Here is a 7949-nt window from a genome sequence, read left to right on the forward strand (position 1 = left end):
CAGGCACATGGAGGAGGTGCTAAGACACTTAAAAGTTCCTAGTGTTTTTGAGACCCACAATTACTTCCAATTTATGTAGTGAATTCTAAAAATTAAAAACACTAAAAAAGGCGTTATTTTAGCCTGTAATTAGTTAACCCATTCAAATTCGAAACATACAAAATGATTTATTTGAATTCAGGAACTGCCCCTGTTACTAAGAACTCTGTTTTAAAGAAACAGTACAAAAAGAAAAATTCTAACCCAAAACAACTCAAAACGTTTTCCACTGAATACTGATACAAACATGTAACAAAGAGTATAAAAAGTTATTCATTTAAATATATACAAACTCTTTTAAACTCAAATTCTGTTTTAATACTTAATGAGGATATATATGACAAGATGAAGAAGGAAGGCACGTTGAAAGAGAATATATTGCAACAGCCTAGACAGTACTGTTAACTCTATTATACTGCAAACTTTGTGTAACGAAAGTGTCTTATGCCAATGTGGACAGGGATTTTCCTCATGGAGCGTCTGTGGCTATTTCTCGTCTGAGCTCATCCTTTTGGATTTGATGAAGGCCATACCATGTGTCTGTATGTGAGTGTTTAAGGCAGCTTCAGTTTCAAAAGTTTTTGTGCACACTTTGCACTTTCTGTCTGACATGGCGCTATTGGGAGATTCATCCTCGTGACTGGGTTTGTTCTGTTGGTTATCTTCCCCAGCCCCATTTTGCTTGGACACTGGCTGAGGTTCCTTTAACTTGTGTACAACAAAGAGGTGCCTGGACAGAGAGACGTGACATGTAGCAGAGGCCACACTCCCGGCACTGGTAGGAAGAACCATCCGATTTGTGCTGAGGGATGTGTTCATGGAACTGCAGCAGGTTTTCGGTGGTGAAGCCACACATGGCACACTTGTGAACCTTAAAAACATTGATTTTCAGCTTTGGTTGAGTGATTGCTCCTCTGGGAGGCCTGAACTCCAGAACCGGTTCTTTCAACTTCCACTTGGGACTGGGGACCTTGGGGTCTTCTTTTATTTCTGTTTCCTCCTCATTGGTAGCGTCTGTCATTTCTTTCAGGTCAGGGTCCTTGATGCCATGCGTCAGCTGGACATGCTTCTCCAACATCAACTGTTTGGTAAAGGTACCTCTAGAGTCTGGGCAGTGTGAGCAGGTGTACACTTTCCTGATGACTTTGTGCTTGATCCGGTTGTGCCAGCACAGGCTGTGGGACAAGCTGAAAGGCTTGTCACGCTGGCAGCAGGGTTGTTTCTTCATTTGTTTCCCATGCTCCTTCCTGACGTGGGATATGTACACATCTCTCTGCATGAACAGGCGGTCACACTCCCAACATGTCCACCCAGGACTGGCCACTTTCTTGGTTTCCACTGATTTTTTTCAAAGGAGATGGAGATTTCTTTTCCAATTTCTCTTTCCCATTCATGGATATGCTGTCCTCTTTGTTCTGATATGCTGAATTATAAGTTGCAGGCTTAATGCTCAAAGGCAAGTTTACACCCAAGTTGGCCCTTCAATGCTTTTCAATGTCCCATGCATAGACTTGATATGGTCCACCATAAGTTGCTTCTGTGCATATAAAAGAGAACAGTATGGACACCTGAAAACAGACACCTTCTGGTTTTCAATGTGTTGGTCAAAGTGGCGATACAGCAAGGTTTGCAGGGTGAACACAGTGTTGCACATGGAACACTTATATATTATTTTTGGTTCTCCTATCTTGATGCTAGGATGCTGTGTGTAGGTGTGGGAATGTGTGCTTGGGGCAGACTTAAACGTCATTGGACAAATAGGACACTTGTAGAAGACTTCACAGTGAGAACCTTGAATGCGAGACTTCAGAGCAGCCACATCAGAGTACACAACATTGCAACATACATGTCGAAAACCAACTCTCCTTGTGTAGTGCAGACAGTTCTTGGTGACGTGGGTCTGGAAGTGCACCAACCTGCAGATGGCCCTGCACTCAGGGCAGGTGTATGGAGATTTGTGCTGATGGATTCTCTGCATTGGTTAGGAAGCAGCATCTGGCAGATAGTACAAGTCTTTTGTCCACTCATATCTGCAGCCTGCTGGAAAGGTGTAGCCAGCGATGTCTTGTCCTGGAAGATTTCATTACACTCCAAACATTTTAGATTATGTCTACACAGCTTGGAGGGGTCTTCATCTAGGGGCATGGCTGTGGTGATGGGAGTGCTTGAAGGAGATGGTATGACTGTCCCAGTTATGCCAGACTGAATTTTTGTGACAGTGTGTATGCCAGCTCCCACAGGGCTCTGAAGAGTGGATTTTTTCCTCTGATGAAGAAGAAGTATTGCTTGATGGAGAAACTATCGTTTGACCTGCTGGGACTGGCTTTAAAATTGAGTAGGAACATTGCATTACCACCCCTTTCTCCTTATGCCCACGGGCATGGGAAAGGAGGCTGCATTTGTTGTAAAAAACGAGGTTCTTTGTACAAAGGTTGCATGTTACTTCGATGCACACGCTACATCTGTCATAGTGCTGGGTCAGACTCTTTTCAAGTTCAAAGGAGTCCCTACACTCCAAGCACTTGTACCAAGGCATCAGTAATGTGATCCCTGCATTGGCAGGAGGACTGAGGTTTGGGATGTAAACAGGGACTGGATTGACACTGCTCAGCACCTTGTTGAAAGTTTCCACCACAGAACTCTGCAAGGACAACACCACCTGGACTCGAGACACCTTTCTGGGGGCTTGTGAGGCTGCTGCATTGATTATTGCCTTCTTTATTTGTTGCTGAGTTTTGGTTGACACTTGGCAGAGTTCAGAGGTGGCCTGGGCAACCTGAGGCAGAAGGTTGGCAAGATGCACAGCCTTTGGCACAAGTTTGGCATTGGCCAGGCTGGATGCTGGCATCATGACAGTTTGCTGCTGGATGGCATTGGCGGCTTTAATGATGGTGCTGCTGGCACTCTGGACAGAGGCAGCAGGTACGACCATGGCTTTCACCGTGGTGTTGTTAGCAAGCTTCAAATTAATGACTTGGGATCCTGCTGTCTTCACAGCAGACACTGGGAGGAAAGCAGTAGCCACAGGCTTGATTGTGACCTGTTTAGTGGTGGGCTCTGCAGAGGAAACTGCATTGGTCACCACCGCAGACTGGAGAGGCACCCTGGCGGGAGAGGAAAGGGTGGCAGCTGATGCTGGAGACGACAGAAGGGATGTCACAGAGGCCATCACAGACACCGTCTGCTCGGAAGGTTTCTTCCCAGAGTCAAGATCCACTTCTGGCAATACCCTGGTCACTTCTCTTGATTTCCCCAGAAGACATCTTAGTGGTTTTTATGCGGACTTTGGGGATTGGTGGTGTGGACCCTGAGGGAGAAGCCGGGGTTCCTTTGCTGCTGTTCTCACTTGAGATGTTTCTGGGACTATCCAGTTGCTTTAGGGATGTTTTTTTGGTCCCGTCGATGAGATTCTGGGATTCAGGAGACTTGTCGGCGGCTCTCGGACTGTCGTTTACTTCTTTTGGTAACGAGGAGGATTCCCTCGAATTGGCCACTTGTTCTTTGGAGGAGTCTGAAGCCACCTTTTTAGTGCTGAGGGCTGCGATGGCAGCGATGCAGGACAAGAAGTTGGAGGACGACTTTGTCTTTGATGGCGCAATGCCGGGGAGGCCAAGAATTTCATATACAGTCAAACAAACTTCATAAGCAAAAAAGATACTTTTCAGACAAGCAAATGTTAAGGGAATTTATTACCACCAGACCTGCCTTAAAAGAGATCTTTAAGGGAGTGTTAAATACAGAAACAAGCCAGGCCCAGTGGCTCATGCCTGTAATCCCAGCACTTTGGGAGGCTGAGGCAGGCGGATCACTTGAGCCCAGGAGTTCAAAACCAGACTGGGCAACATGGTGAAACCCCGTCTCTACAAAAAATATAAAAACTAGCTAGGAATGGTGGTATGCGCCTGTGGTCCCAACCACTCAGGAGACTAAGGCAGGAGGATGGCTTGAGCCCAGGAAGCAGAGGTTGCAGTGAGCCCAGATCATACCATTGCACTCTGCCTGGGCAGCAGAGCGAGATCCTGTCTCAAAATAAAATAAAATAAATATGAAAACAAAAGACCATTACCAGTCATCACAAAAACACACTTAAATACATAGACCATTAACGCTACAAAGCAACTACAAAATCAAGTCTAGTCTGCATAATAACCAGCTAAAAAATATATATAAGGACAAGATCAATTCCATACATAGAATTATTAACTTTGAATGTAAATGGGCTAAATGTCCCAATTGAAATGCACAGAGTGGCAAGTTGAATAAAGAAGCGAGACCCACTTGGGTGCAATGGCTCATGTCTGTAATCCCAGCACTTTGGGAGACCAAGGTGGGCAGATCACTTGAGCCCAGGTGTTCAAGACCAGCCTGGGAAACATGGGAAAACCTCATCTCTATAAAAAATATAAAATTAGTCAGGCATGGTGGCCTGCGCTTGTAGTCCCAGCTACTTCAGAAGTTGAAGTGTAAAGATCACCTGAACTCAGGAGATCGAGGCTGCAGTAAGCCATAATTGTGCCACTGCATTCCAGCATGGGTGAAAGAGACAGATCGGTCTCAAAAAATTAAAAAAAAGAAACAAACAAACAAGACCCAACTGTATGCCGTCTTCAAGAGACCCATCTCACACATGCAATGACACAGATAGGCTCAAAGTAACGGGATGGAGGAAAATCTACCAAGTAAACAGAAAACAAAAACAAAACAAACAAAAAAATAGCAGGGGCTGCTATTCTAATTTCAGACAAAACAGACTTTAAGTCAACAACAATCAAAAAATACAAAGAAGAGCATTACGTAATGGTAAAGTGTTCAATTCAACAAGAAGACTTAACTCTTCTAAATATATATGCATCCAACACAAGAATTATGTGTGCACCCAGGGAGCACCCAGATTCATAAAAACAAGTTCTTAGAGACCTGTGAGGAGACTTAAATTTCCACACAATCATAGTGGGAGACTTCAACCCTCCACTGACAGTATTAGACAGGTCATCAAGGCAGAAAACTAAAAAATATATGTGTGACCTGAACTCAACACTTGACCAAATGGAACTAACAGACATCTACAGAATTCTCCACCCCAAAACAACAGAATATATATTCTTCTCATCACCACATGGTGCATACTCTAAAACCGACCACACAATCAGACAAAAAACAATTCTCAACAAATTTTTAAAAATTGAAATCATACCAATTACACTCTCAAACCATAGCACAATAAAAATAGAAGCAAATACTAAGAAGATTGCTCAAAACTATAAAATTACATGGAAATTGAACAACCTGCTCTTGAATGACTGCTAGGTAAATAATGAAATTAAGGCAGAAATAAAGCTTCAAAACCAAAGAAAAAAAAGATAAGACATACCAGAATCTGTGTGACACAGCTAAAGCACTGTTAAGAGGAAAGTTTATAGCATTAAATGCTCATGTCAAAAAGTTAGAAAGATCTCCAATTAACAACATAGCATCACACCTAGAAGAACTAGAAAAACAAGATCAAACCAACCCTAAAACTAGAAGAAGACAAGAAATAACTGAAATCAGAGCCGAACTGAAATAAAGTGATGCATGAAAAAACATACAAAAGATCAATAAAACCAGAAGTTTTTTTAAAAGACTAAATAAGATAGATAGAACGCTAACTAGACTAACAGCAGAAGAAAGAGAGAAAATCCAAATAAACACAATCAAAATTGACAAAGGAGACATTATCAATGACCCTACAGAAATACAAAAAACTCTGAGACCATTATGAACGCCTCTAGGCACACAAACTAGAAAACCTACAAAATGTGGAAAAATTCCTGAAAACACAACTGCCCAAAATTGAACCAGGAAGAAACTGAAACCCTGAACAGACTAATAATGAGTTCTGAAATTGAATCAGTAATAAAATAATTTCCATCTAATTTTATGATTTTGAGCAAGAAAAAGCCCAGGATCAGATGAATTCACAGCCAAATTCTACCAGACGTATAAAGAAGAGCTGCTACCATCCCTGCTTGAAACTATTCCAAACAATTGAGGACCAGAGACTCCTCCCTAACTCATTCTATGAGGCAAGCATCATTCTGATACCAAAGCCTGGCAGAGACACAGCAAAGAAAAAACTACAGGCCAATATTCTTGATGAACACAGATGCAAAAATCCTCAACAAAATACTAGCAAACTGAATCTACCAGCACATCAAAAAGCTAATCCACCATAATCAAGCAGGGTTTATCCCTGGGATGCAAGGTTGGTTCAACATATGCAAATCAATAAATGTGACTTATCACATAAACAGAACTGAAAACAAAAACCACATAATCATCTCAATAGATGCAAAAAAGACTTTTGATAAAATTCAACATCCCTTTATATTAAAAACCCTTAATAAACTAGGTATTGAGGGAACATACCTCAAAATAATGAGAGCCATTTATGACAAACCCACGGCCAACATCACACTGAACAGGCAGAAGCTGGGATCATTCCCCTTGAGAACAAGACAAGGATACCCACTCCCATCACTCCTATTTAACACAGTACTAGAAATCCTAGCCAGGACAATCAGGCAAGAGAAAGAAGTAAAGGCATCCGAATAGGAAGACAGGAAGTCAAACTATCTCTGTTTGCAGATAACATGATTTTATACCTAGAAAACCCCATAGTCCCTGCCTAAAAGCTCCTAGATCTAATAAACAACTTCAGCAAAGTTTCAGGATACAAAATCAAGGTACACAAATCAGCAGTATTTCTATACACCAACAATACCCAAGCTGAGTGCCAAATCAAGAATGCCATTTAATTCACAATAGACACACACACACACACACACACACACACACACACACACACACAAATACCAAGGAATAAAGGGAACCAGGGAGGTGAAAGATCTCTACAACAAGAAAACAAGAATTACAAAGCACTGCTGAAAGAAATCAGAGCTGACCCAAACAAATCGAAAAACATTCCATGCTCAAGGATAGGAAGAATCAATATTGTTAAAATTGCCATATACTATCAAAAGCAATCTCTAGATTCAATGTTATTCCTATCAAACTACCAATGTCATTTTTCACAGAATTAGAAAAAAAACCTATTCTAAAATTTATAAGGAACTAAAAAGGAGCACAAATCACCAAAGCAATCCTAAGCAAAAAGAACAAAGCGGGAAGCATCACACTACCTCACTTCAAACTATACTACAAGGCTACAGTAACCAAAACAGCATGGTATTGGTACAAAAACAGACACATAGACCATTAGAACAGGATAAAGAACCCAGAAATGAAGCCACACGTCTACAAGTAACTGATCTTTGGCAAAGGTGACAAAAATAAGCAATAGGAAAAGGGCTTCCTATTCAATAAATGATTCCAGGATAACTGGCTATCTAGATGCCAGAATGAAACTAGACCCCTACTTATCACCATATACAAAAATTAACTCAAGAGGGATTAAAGACTTAAATGTAAGACTTCGAACTGTAAAAACTCCCAGCACTTTGGGAGGCCAAGGCAGGTGGATCACCTGAGCTAAGGAGTTCAAGACCAGCCTGGGCAACATGGCGAAACCCCATGTTTACCAAAAAAAATACGAAGAATTAGCTGGGCATGGTGGCACACATGCCTGTGGTCCCAGCTATTCAGAAGGCTGAGGTGGGAAGATTGTTTGAGCCTGGGAGGTGGAGATTGCAGTGAGTCAAAATCTCATCACCACACTCCAGCATAAGGGACAGAATGAGACCCCTCTCAAAAAAGAAAAAAAATTCTGGAACTAGAGAGTGTTAAGAATGTCCTAAATGTCACCGAATGATACACTTTAAAGTGCTTAATCTTATGTAAATTTTTCCTCAATTTAGAAACTTTTTCAAATTCTTGAAAAAAAGAACTATGTAACATATATAAATATATAC

General features: G+C 41.6%; 1 pseudogene; it reads right to left on the reverse strand.

Moving 5' to 3' along the window:
• Positions 1–525: 525 nt before the first annotated feature.
• LOC100980544 (zinc finger protein 532-like) lies at positions 526–3707 on the reverse strand (annotated as a pseudogene).
• Positions 3708–7949: the final 4242 nt, after the last annotated feature.

The sequence above is a fragment of the Pan paniscus genome, chromosome 12 (genome assembly GCF_029289425.2).
Source record: "Pan paniscus chromosome 12, NHGRI_mPanPan1-v2.0_pri, whole genome shotgun sequence".
In the NCBI taxonomy this organism is placed as follows: domain Eukaryota; kingdom Metazoa; phylum Chordata; class Mammalia; order Primates; family Hominidae; genus Pan; species Pan paniscus.